The following is a 12,919-nucleotide window of genomic DNA, read 5'->3' on the forward strand; positions in this document are numbered from 1 at the left end:
CGTGTTCAATTTCCCACCTTTTAAAGGTAGCAAGTCTTAATGTGTCATTTTATAAGACTAAGATACTTATCACAAACTTATGCACTCTTATTCTCTCACCTTGATTTATTATAGAAAAGTATCTCCTATGTAATATCATTCCAATTAATTTAATGAACTCATTAATTCAATCATCCAATTAATCAAATTCCAGCACATTCTTGGTGACAATACAATTTATTCTTGTCATACTCATTCTCTTTGTTATATCACTTTATGTTAGGCCTTTAGATTCTTGGTAGCAACTTTCATAATGTCACGAGATAAATATTCTCCCTTCGATGAAGCAATATTCTCACATATTTAGTAAAAATTGTAAATTTGGCAAGAAACCTTTTAGTCAAGTTGGCAATGGATTAGAGGTTTTAAAAGTTGGTTGAGCATTAATGAATGGCCAATATTTACACTTTCATAACTTTCCCCATTTCATTTTGCATGGGTGTTTAGTATCTTTTTCTTTCAATTTAAGACAATTTTGCACTTTTTAATCTATTTTTTTGTAAATTATCATGGTGGTAGATTGACTTGTGAGCTTACAATTATCTCATTTATTTCCATTCAACACCTAGAGACTGCGCATTTGAAGCTCGCAATGGTATCTTGATTCATTTATGATGTGTTTGCCCCTCAAAGCTTCATTGCCAACTGTTTTTGTTAGCCACTAGCTACCAAATCTTTTTTTGTTAGCCACTAGCTACCAACAAGTTTTGATGGTGGTAAAGTTTCACATGTGAAATGGTCTCGTGTGTTTGTTTTCATGGCTATGCATCACTACTCTGCTAAAAGAGCTGCTATTTTGTTAGCCACTAGCTGCCAACAAGTTTTGTACGGTGGTAAAGTTTCACATGTGAAATGGGCTTGTGCGTTTGTTTTCATGGCTAAGCATCACTACTTTGCTAAAAGAGTCGGTACTTTAAGAGGGGAATTCAGTTGTGCACTTTTCAGAGAGAGTTTTCATGGCTAAGCATCAGTACTCTGCTAAAAGAGTTGGCAATTTAAGGGGGGAAATTCAGTTGTGCGCTTTAGAGAGAGAGAGATGAGTTGATCTGGTTGTAGGAATGGATGACTCTCCACAATCAAAGGCTTCCAGTTATGAAATTTCAAATGTTGAATTCATCAATAAGGAAAAAACAATTGTTTAAACAGGATAAAAGGTAACCCACAAGCCCTACCATTAAATTAAATGAGTTAATCATCTACAAGTTTTTAGTGTTCGGAATCCTAAAACATTTCAGACCAAAAAACATATTTACTCCCATTGTCACATACTCGAGCAATACCCTTAAAAGTAGGGTCTGCCCCTAAGCATACATGGAATATCCCTTCATTCACCATAAGAAGGAGACTCGAGCCACAATGAGCACACTTATAGTTCAACAAATAGATAAGTTTGAGAAATGAATCAGAATACTTGTATCAAAAGGCTATTCTAATTATACCCAACTCTTGTACAGATGGTGTTTACCAGAACCAAACTGAAAAAATATAAGGTATACCATGCTTCATACATGAAAGTTTTCATCAGAAGCACCCACAAAATGACAGCAGTCCATTTTGCTATTTCATTTACCACAGATATTATTTTGCTGTACTGGAATTTGAATAATGAATATATCAAACAAAGTTTTCACAATTTGAATGAGTATATCAGACGAAGATTTCACAATTTGAATAACAAGTATATCAAACACAGATATCACAATTTGAACAATAAGTATATTAAACACAGATTTCACCACACTTTGATACACAAATTAATATTTGAAGCATGCACATACATTTTAATGGCTTTCATCTCTGAATTGAACCCTTTGATTTTGGTGCTAAGTATAAGCCTTCATGTCTAATGGAGTGTAGAAGGAAGTTGATTAGAAATGGCCATGAAAACAAATCTAATATAGCACTTTACATTTTTCTGGTTACTAAATAGGTTCTTGAAGAATGGAACCATAACCTTGAATATTAAAATCGATGAACTTTGCCTGACAACTTGCCTAAGAGGTTGAAATAGAAAAAAATTGCATTCCACTATTCAAGTATATCTGACAAACATAATAGATCATAACCATGAGCCATAACAAATCAGTGGAATACTGATATGCCAGTAAAATTTCCTGATGAACATTAGGCATGGAAAATCTGTCACTGTACATGACGTACATACAATAGCAATATATTCTATGTAAAACTAAAAAGATCAGAACACTAAGCATATTGAACATGGAGATTTCAGAATTCACTTAAACCAATCTTGCAAGCATGAACAGAATTCGTTGACTCTTTCATCTCCAGAAAATAAAATTGATACTTGTTACCTAGTACTTAAAAAGAAAACCCTTTGATTTTGGTGCTTCAAATATAGCCCTCTAGTCATATCCAATGGACAAAAAAAGGGAGCTGATAAAGAAAGAAAATGAAAATAAATCTACTCTCATAAACAGATTAGAATATTTCTCAAGCTTGTTCTCATTATGAAGAATTCCACAGCCTAAAATTGACATTGTGATGGAAACAGTACATAGCCTCACTTTAAGAGTAAAATACTTGACCTGACAAGCTTACCAATGAGATTGAATGAGAATTAAACTGCATCCCCCTATCAAGTAAATATGGCAAGCATCCTGGTTAACAGCCATCAGTCATTCAAAACAGGAGAATACAGATGTCCCATGGCAAACATTAGGCATGGAATATCTGTCGTGGTACATAATGCTCATAAATCATCAGTGCCTACAAACAAACCACAAAAGTTTATTGACCAACTTTGTTGATGATCCCCTTTTATAACTGTAAAATCACATTAAAGATCACTTTTGTTTTTCCATTTCAAAGGTTATTATTGAAAACACACAATATTCCACCTATGAAACCTAACCCAAAAGGAATGATTATTGATGCATATCATATTCTTATCTATTAGCAGAATACCAGCTAACAAAAAGACATATACACGAGCACCATTATGATTGTCACCCACAGATGCAAGAATTTTACCATTATTAAGTCTCATGTGGCACACATATTGTATACAAAGCTAATAGTTACAAACTTCAACAAATACATCAAGTCCCACTAAGAAAGACATAATTATAAAGAGGAAAGCATCTAAATCTAGAGTAGCATATAAGATCTGGGAAATGGCCATTTGATACGGTAAGTATGATAAACAACATTTGAACAAACTTATTTCTGAATAACTCAGTAAAACAAATTATTATTTCAACGAAGAGCTTATACAAGGCAAGTGAACCCGTAGCAAGCATGTATACCTTTCACTCTGCCCAAATGCTTTAAATTTGTCTATAATACAACTATACATTGCATACAATAAAAAAAAATAGGAAACTAACTGAAAATAGTAATTCTGGTCTCTTCAGGGCAGCCAACAAGTCACTCTACATGGTCCTGACTGGTGTCATTGGAAGTTGAAATGAACAGTCAAAAGTCAGGTGAGGAAATCCTAAGCAACCTAATTGAATGTCATTCTTATGTAATTTTGGTATCCTAATCCTCTGGATTCCAGCTCCTACATCATACTTGAAATTAAAGGTTCGTGTACAGGTTGGAAAGCTCCAGTGATGAACTTCAAGGTTCATATACATGTTGGAAAGCCCAGGGAATAAGCTAAGTAATGCAGACTGGTCCAGAACATTATGAAGGTCTAACATCCGCATTGCTAAATTTCACTCCACCTTAAAAATGAAAAAATAGGTTTTCAGAATTCTATCCAGCACTGTCCGGCATGACCTGAAATGATCACTTGAACAAACAGCAATTACAACTCTACAGCTGGTATTCTTGAAAGGTTAAGATGCAAAAAATGTGCCACAGGTGTGATGTTCACAGTTCAACAGATACAAGTTATAATGGTTAAACCTGTCACCACTTCACCCAGAAAAAGGGGCTGGGTCCGGGTCCAGTTCATTCCCAGTCGGGACTTGTGGTCCATTTGGCAGTGGGGGAAAAAATATAAATACTTTGGGCCCCAGATTCAATATTCAAAAAAAATTGGACCCCAGACTCAGCCAGGTACATTAAGATTCATGAAATTACAAAAATATAAGATGAATGCTCCATAGGCTAACAGCAATAATTGTAACACTTGTGATAGTCAATAGATACAAATTGGTTTAAAGAGCCAGATCCAGGTACAAATCATTCATGTATAACCCTAAATGTATTTTAGGAACCCTAGTGTTCAGTTTTAAGATTTGCATCTTTCATAAAGCAAAGGCAATATTTACCTTCACAATTAATTTTGGCATACCTCATTTTGTTAAATTATATTATCCAAGTAAAAAAATGCTAGTCATTTAATTTTGATTTTTGCATAGTTGAAATTGTTTAACTCAAAAAACTTTGATTTTCGTTGAGTCCCCAAACCACTTCAAATCTGCAATTTGCAAGTTGTCATGGATACCAGAAACTAAGGTGATTTATCACACACTAACCCCAAACCTTTAAAAGCCAGTAGGTTTGAAATTTGAACAGTTAATATTGTTTTATTTACCTAGAGTACAAAAACTTTTGATTTCTTAAAACCCTTTTAACTCTGCAACTTGCAAGTTGTCATGATTCCCCCGATTCCCTGAAACTCAGGAGCTTGTCTGTATGCTGTGTGACATTAATAACATTCATGCAAGCAGAGTTAAAACTTAAAAGCCCAGATAATTTCAATTCCATTTGTCTTTTCAACTTTCTAACACTCCAGCTCCATGCAACTACTTGCCTTATTCCAGCACTTCAAAGTCCCAACAAATTTCCAACTCTCTAGAGGCATTTTTCTTTTCTCCCAGTTTCATTTTTGCATTCAAAAAAATTGGATTTGGCATTTTGAAGTCTGTTGTGGGATTTTTGGGGACCCCCTATTTTTCTCTTGGTCTTGTCCTTTTGGCTTTAGTTCTTGGTAGTCTTGGGCAACGTCTTCTAAGGTCCCCTCTTTCAAATGAGAATTGGTAAAATTGGCCAAGTTTGGAAAGTGTTGTCCATGTGGCTCCCAAAACGGAAACTGTTTGTTTGTCTGAGAGTTGAATGCCTTGACATACTATTTTTAGCTTGTCTATTTTTAGTAAGTCAATTTATAGTAAATTTCACTACCTCCCAGATTGACCTTTATTTTGACTTTGAAACAACCTTATTATTTTTAGAAAGTCTATTTTTAGTAAATTTCACTCCCTCTTAGATTGACCTTATTTTGACTTTGGAACAACTTACTATTTTTAGAAAGTCTGTTTTCAGTAAATTTCACTCCCTCTCGAATTGACCTTATTTTGACTTTCGGACAACTTACTATTTTTATAAAGTCTGTTTTTCGCATGTATGTTTTGGCAACAAGTGAGCTTTGGTTGATAAAGAGACAAAAGGGTATCTATTTCTATATCCAAACGAATAAGCAAGCAAGACAGCCAATCAGAAAATGGTTGGTTAAGTCTGGAATCACCCTTGAAATATCCAAAAGTGGAAAGGCGTGAAAACATCAAGAAAAATGGTTGTTGCAGAATTCTTCCATCATGGACAAAGTCCATGACCACTCAAAAAATCCTGCCTTTGAGAAAAATGGTTGTCACGGAATTCTTCCATCGTGGACAAAATCCATGATCACTCAAAAACTCCCACCTTGAACAAAAATAGTTGCTGCGGAATTCTTCCACCATGGACAAAATCCAAGATCACTCAAAAAATCCCGCCTTGGAGAAAAAATGATTCTTGCGGAATTCTTCCATCATCGACAAAATCCATGACCACTCAAAATTTCCACCGACAAGAAAACTAGAAATCTTGAAAAAAATGTCTAGGTGTTGGAAATTTGTCCTTCTTGAAAGAAAAATGACTAAGTGTTGGAAAATTCCTCCTCCATGGAAGAAAAAAGGGCCAAGTGTAAAAAGGGCCAAGTGTTGGAAATTTCTCCTTCATGAAAGAAAAAATGGCTAATTGAAATTTCTCCTTTGTGGAAGAAAAAATGTCTAGGTGTTGGAAATATATGTTAAGTTTGTAGTTACAATCAGATCGATACAATCATGAGATTCATTGTCGATGGTTAATCATCATTAGATAAATATTCTTATATATATATTACATATATTATATTATTAATATATGTTAAAGTATCAAACTGAAGACTTATATTATTCAGAATAACTATTCAAAACAAAGATATAAGATAATACTGAAGATGATATGAAGTATTTGCTGCTCTATAATATATATACTGGAATGATATTAAGTATCTCTGCTCTGTAATATACTAGAAGACTTGTTTAAATTATGTGTTCACTCTATATCAAAAACAGAGAGGAGCGATATCATATATGCGAGTCATACTCAAGAGTCACGACCGATAGCCGTGACTCATACATGAGTCATGTCTATCGGCATGACTAATATAAACGACAAACCAAACTAATGCTTTTCCAGTTTAATATGTCAACCCCCGATAATGATATATTGCCGCCTGATTATAAGTTGACATTAGATTATTATGAATCGATGGAGTGAGTTAATAATATACCAATGTGAATAGAATTATTATTAACTTATTTATGTATTCGTATTTGTATACTAGGATATCTGAACACACACACACACATATATATATGAGTATATTAAATATCTTATACATATAGAATAACATAAATATAAATATAAATGCAAGTATAAGAGTTATTAATAACTTATCAACTAATCTATACATTAGCACACCCTCTTAGATTAGTAAGATAAATGCACATTAGAGGTCTTTGATCAAAAGACTTCTTTCATACAATGTCAAATATAAGTGTTGATTTAATCAACTTATATTTGACATCATGTAATATGAGAGTTGGCTTATCAAAATATCAATCACATGATATTCACCAAGCTCTCTAGAGCAATGGCCTATTAGAAACATCAAATGAATGATGATCACCAAGTACTTAGTGTGGTAATGGCCTATCAGAATATCAGGGTACAATATTCACCAAGCACCGAAACTATATCTATACAAGCAACTTGTAGATAATCAAGTTAAAGATATCAAATGCCTAGTTGTTGATTTATAAGATAAAGCCTTTACATGAAACAATTTCTCAAAAATGAATCATGCTACAAGTTATTGTAAGAACGTCACTTTACAATAACTTCTACTGATACAAGTGAAATCATTTTGAAGTCGTCACTTCTTAATGATTAACACAGGTTTTATTTATAATATATAAAAAATGTACAATAATCAATTTCTCTAAGACATTTCCTCAGATTTTACAATCATACCAAGTTCTTTACGAAAATGCTTCACTTTTGTCTTAGCAAGTGGTTTGGTAAGAATGTCTGCAATTTGATACTCTGTGCTAATATATTCCAACTTGATTACATCCTTCTCAACCATGTCTCGAACATAGTGGTATGGTATCTCAATGTGTTTTGATCTGTTATGAAACACTGGATTAAGAGATAACTTGATGCAGCTCTGGTTACACAATAAATAGTAGTAGGTGGAAGTGGCTTCCCAAATAATCCAAATAGAAGTTTCCTCAACCATACAGCTTCTCTTGCTCCCATAGATGCAGCTATGTACTCAGCTTCTATAGAATTCTGTGCTACTGAAAACTGCTTCCGACTAAACCAAGATATCATTGCTGAACCCAAGGTAAAACAACATCCTAAAGTGCTCTTAGGATTTTCTGAAATTCCTGCCCAATCAGAATCTGTATATCCTTTTAGATTTAGTTTTAGTGTATTTGAGACTAAAACCAATTGTACCACTGAGATACCTTAGAATGTGTTTTGCTACTACTAAATGAGCTTAAGCTTGCACATGAATTGACTGAGAACATTTATAGCATAACAGATGTCAGGTCTTGTGTTTACCAAATACATTAACGAACCAATTATCTGTCGATATAGAGTAGGGTCAACACTTTCAAAATCTTCAGTTGCTTCTTTTTGTTTCTGAAGGTTTGTTTCCATAGGAGTTTTCATTGCTTTGCAGTCGAACATGCCAAATCTATTGAGTACGTCTAGAGTATACTTCCCTTGATTTAAAAAGATTCCTTTTGAATGTTGCCATACTTCTAGTCCCAAGAAGTAGTGTAGTATTCCTAAGTCTTTCATTTCAAATTCAGATATGAGATCTTGTTTACATTTTTCAATTAGATGATCTTCTCCTATAACTAAAAGATTATCAATATATAGAACCATGATTAACATATCCCCCTTTATTACCTTGTAATATAAATTTGGATCTACAATGTTTTTAGAGAAATCAAGTTTAGTTAGATGCTGATCTATCTATTCATACCAAGCTCGGGGAGCTTATTTCAATCCATATAAAGCCTTTTTTAGTTTGCATACATGAGTTTGTTTATTGTGTACTTCAAATCCTTCTGGTTGTTCAAGATAAACTTCCTCTTCTATAACACCATTCAAAAATGCAGTCTTTACATCCATTTGATGAATTTTCCATCCCTTGGATGCAGCAATGGCTAAAACAGTTCTGACTGAAGTATATCTGGCTAATGACGAAAAGTTTCCTCATAGTCTATTCCTTCCTTTTGGGAAAATCCTCTTGCTACAAACCTTGCTTTGTACTTGTCAATACTTCCATCTGCAGCATATTTAATTTTAAATAGCCATTTTGAGGAGACAATTGATTTATTTTTGGGTCTAGGAACAATATCCCAAACATCATTTTTAAGTATGGAGTTATATTCTTCTATCATGGCATCTTTCCAATGTTGATGTTTTATTGCTTCTTTTATATCAAATGGTTCAAATTTGGAGATTTCACTCATTAATGCAATGTATCTTGAGTATATGTTAGGACGTTTTCTTTCCCTGATGAAATCTAAAGGAATGGAATTGTTTTCTTCAATTAGCTTTTTGGCCCATAGTGATCTTTTCTTTTCCTCAGAGGTGCGAGTAATGTCCATGGGTTCATTTGATTTATCTTCATCCATTAGAGACTCCTCCTCATTTTCGGATTTTCGTTCTTCTAGAGTTTCTTATAGGGTTTCTTCTGAATTTGATTCATTTTCATCTTTAGATCTTTTGTAGGCCAAATCTTCTCAAATATTACATCTCGACTTAGTGCAAGTAAAGCATATGCTTAACATGAAAAGGAGGAAAACATACAAGTAATATCCAATGAGTCTTTAGTTGGTTGTGCAAGCCTCAACTTTCGGAAAGAGGAGAAGCATTAACTTAGGCTTAACCTCCCAACCTTAGACCATACTTATCCGCACACAATCTATTGAATTAGAAAGGCCCTCCCTACCCCAAGATCGGACTTGGGATACTTTTAGTCCAGCCACCTGAGCATTCCCATGTTTAGAATGTCCACACAGTTATGGGCAGACATGTCTGAATAACTAGCACCACTGACATCAAGTGATCATAGATGGCAAACATGCCTTAAAACGACCTTGGCCAAGGTTTTTTGATGGGTTCAATGACTCGATCACCACTGCTCGACTTGACAACAGGGCAACAATAAAATGGACGAGCATGAGCTATTAAATGAAATTATTTTAGACTTATTATTTCATATCTGACTTTTATTTTTATGTCAATGCAAATTCCATCTCACCTCTTCACCTTTTCCATGGCTATACAGTCGGTAAGTCCTAGGTGCTTAGATCTCAGAGCAATCGGCTCTGTCTATTGATTCATGAACATTATATATTTCCAGCTTATCACAATCTGTGATTTGAAAAATGTGTTCTTCAAGACTTGTAGAAAATATCATTTGATTATGATTCCAATGGCATAAATAGATCATGATTTCATAACATGGTTTCTTGGCTTTTATTTGCCATAAACACAAACTTAGAGAAGGTCAATCCTATGATGTTAAGTAAAATGATTTGCATCATGTTGTAAACTATAGCTTACTGTTGCATATAATTAAAATGCAGTAACAACCGATAAAGAGAACATATTGCAATACTTGGGTTTCGGTTAACCACATAACCTGATATAATATGGAAGGAAAGATGATGTCTCGCTGGATGCTTAATCAATCCACCTCACTCCTTACAAGAAAGGTCTTGAAAGTAAATACCAGTATGAAGATTGCTCACGATTTAAAATAGAACATCAGTATAAACTAAGTAATCGTGGAAAGAACAATGCAATGGTTACTAATGATAACTGCAAAGATATCGGCTGAGTGTCGAAAATTCCTCCTTAATGGAAAAAAAATGGCCGAGTGTCGAAAATTCCTCCATGGAAAGAAAAATGTCCAAGTGTTGGAAATATCTCCTTTATGGAAGAAAAAATAGGTAAGTGTTGGAAATTTCTCTTTCATGGAAAAATGAAAATGGCCAAGTTTTGGAAAATTTCTCATTCATGGAGTAAATTGCAAGGAGTGGATAAAATTTGGCTAAATATCTTTCTAGAGAGACACTAAATATGTAATTGGTCTATATGTTCCATTTTGAATTTTCTTGCCTCATTCTTATATTGCTTATTTCTATTTTTGCAAGAGGAGAAAGCTCCAGCTCTAAAAATTCAAGAAAGATGCTCAAGTCCCAAATTTTAGTTCCCACATCAAAGACATCCAAATACTGAGTGATCTGGTCCCAGACAATCAGAGTTCAATAGTCAAAGTTCAAATTCAAAAATACAAGAACATGGCAATGGAAGTTCAATATGAAGAAATTCTAAAGTGACATAATCATCAACAAGGGATTCCAATCCATTTCAGGAGATAAATTTCTAGGCAAGTACATGGAAGGCGAGAATGTTCGAGAGATTTTCAAAAAAGTCAGTCAAAGTTGGATCTTAGTTATAAAATGACGCAATTGGAAAGGACTTGAGCTTACATGGCCTCCATCATCACTTCATGGCATCCAATTATCTTTGATGAGAATTAAGGTCTCCAAGTCAAACTTCTATGCATTCAAAGAATGGAATCAAGAATAATTTATTCAAGGAAGACTAAGCATTTATCGAGTAATGGACATGCATGGTGGATGTTTATTCCACTCCACTCTCTTTCTGTGCAAGCATGCATAGTGGGAATCTATTACCCACTATGGTAGTGGATTTCTTATTATATTAATATAGATTCCTGTTCTTTGCCCTAACCCTAATTAGGGCTGATGTGGCATGATTTGGCCATCGGTTATTGTGATCATCTGAGCCATCTATTGTAATCGAGGACCTATATAAAGGTCTCACTCCTCATTTATAAAGAGATGATTTTCTGAGATTGTTGCTATGAGCTACTAAGATAATAGAGATTTCCTTGAAGCTTGGTGAATACTTGATTTGTCTTAGTGCTTGCTTGTTCTCTTAAATTACCTCATTTAGATTCAGTTTAGTTTAGTTAAAGTGTTATGATTGCAATAGAGAATATGATGGTGTATTGATGGATTCCTTTGGTTCACACTTTTGACGGTTTAGTGATTCAAAAACGTTGTGCAAAGTTAGCCTGAACCCATTTCATGCATATTTTTAACTTCTATCATTCATATACATTGTTCTTTATGATGGTGTATGTGGTGGTTTGAAAATCTTGTACCATAACCCTTGAAGATTGCACCTATTCACACGTAGTTGTAGTATAACTTGGCAAAGTGGAGCTCGGTAAATTGAGGAATTTGTCCACCAGAGTACCATTTATTGTCATCACTACCCTTAGGATTAGAATAAAATTCCTAAACCCTATCCCATTTCATTTCTGCATATTTCATGAAAACCCAAAAAGTACTTCATTGCAAAAACTTAAGATAGCTCCCACATCCAATATGGCTTGAAACAAATCTGAGCAAACACATGTAAGGCCCCTTGTGATCATCAGCAAATCACATCAACCACCAAGCTTATCCACAGTCAAGACCTGAAATTGAAGGAACCTTGGAGACATCGTATGATCTTCTAGCAATCTTAGCATACACGAGACTTTATTCAAGAGAGGATAAGATATTTCAATGTTTTGTTCTACTGTTTGGTGGGTCATAAAACACGCATCAACAAAGTCTTTGGCACTTGTTATAATTGAAATTTGCTAAAGTTGCCTATATGTTTGAAAATCCTAGTTTGAATCTTTATCATATGCTTTAAATGTTGTTATAGTTTCAAATTTCAATTTCGAAAAATAAATTGTTCAAACTTCAAATGCTAGTGTTGGTTATATCATGCCCTTAGGACTACTGTACCAATTGGTTTCATTTGCATTGTGCAGGTTTTACGCAAAATACAAATGAGCTTTATGATAACTGTCCAACTCCCACAATTATTTGTATTTTGCAAATCGCAACCAAAGTCTGCAACTTGCTTGCAAGTCGAAAGTTTAACCATCTTTGTAATTGGCAGCTTCCATGCAAATTACAACCAGAGTCAAAATTCCAATTGCAACTTTAAGTCCATTTACAATTTGCAACTTACAATCTCGACAAATTCCAAAACACAGAATGCAACATGCAAATTGGAATCAAAACCCAACATCCAACAAAACAACAAAATACTCATTTTAAAGGTTTTAACTCTCTTGTGACTATCCCACCTCCCACAATGCGCTCTGTCACGACTATCTTGCACATTGTGTCATCACGTGATCACTCTTCAACTCCACGGCACAAATGGACTTCGTTGCTAGCACCGTAGTCTATTAGTTCTCTTGCTTCGCTTGCCAGCGTCTGCTGATGCTTTTGTTCGCGTTGTCGAGCGCATTTGTTTTCCCCTGTACCTCATTTTTGTTAGGCTGTTTGATGTTGTTGTGTCGTGGTGTTCGGGCTTCTCTTGTCGATCTTGTTTTAGGCTTTTGGTGTCTTTGGGACCAACGTTTCTCTGTTTTCAACCTCCCTCAGTTAGCACTACCTGTTATCGTTTCTACAAGCTAGAGTCACTTTCTCTCATAGGCATTGCCTTCTTGTTTTCTGGCATAGGTTTTTCCTGC

The 12,919-nt window shown here is 34.5% G+C and overlaps 1 protein-coding gene across 2 annotated transcripts in view; it reads right to left on the reverse strand.

The window, feature by feature from the left end:
- Positions 1-2,138: 2,138 nt before the first annotated feature.
- Positions 2,139-12,919, reverse strand: part of LOC149562751 (uncharacterized) — a 41,449-nt gene continuing 30,668 nt past the window's right edge. For both annotated transcript variants that reach the window (XR_016363976.1, XM_089826165.1), the window contains one exon: positions 2,139-2,769. The gene's annotated coding sequence lies outside the window, so the exon portion shown is untranslated. The remainder of the gene's footprint in view (positions 2,770-12,919) is intronic.

This window comes from Cupressus sempervirens, chromosome 4, assembly GCF_028749045.1.
Source record: "Cupressus sempervirens isolate cs-2001-9-10 chromosome 4, ASM2874904v1, whole genome shotgun sequence".
Classification (NCBI taxonomy): Eukaryota; Viridiplantae; Streptophyta; class Pinopsida; order Cupressales; family Cupressaceae; genus Cupressus; species Cupressus sempervirens.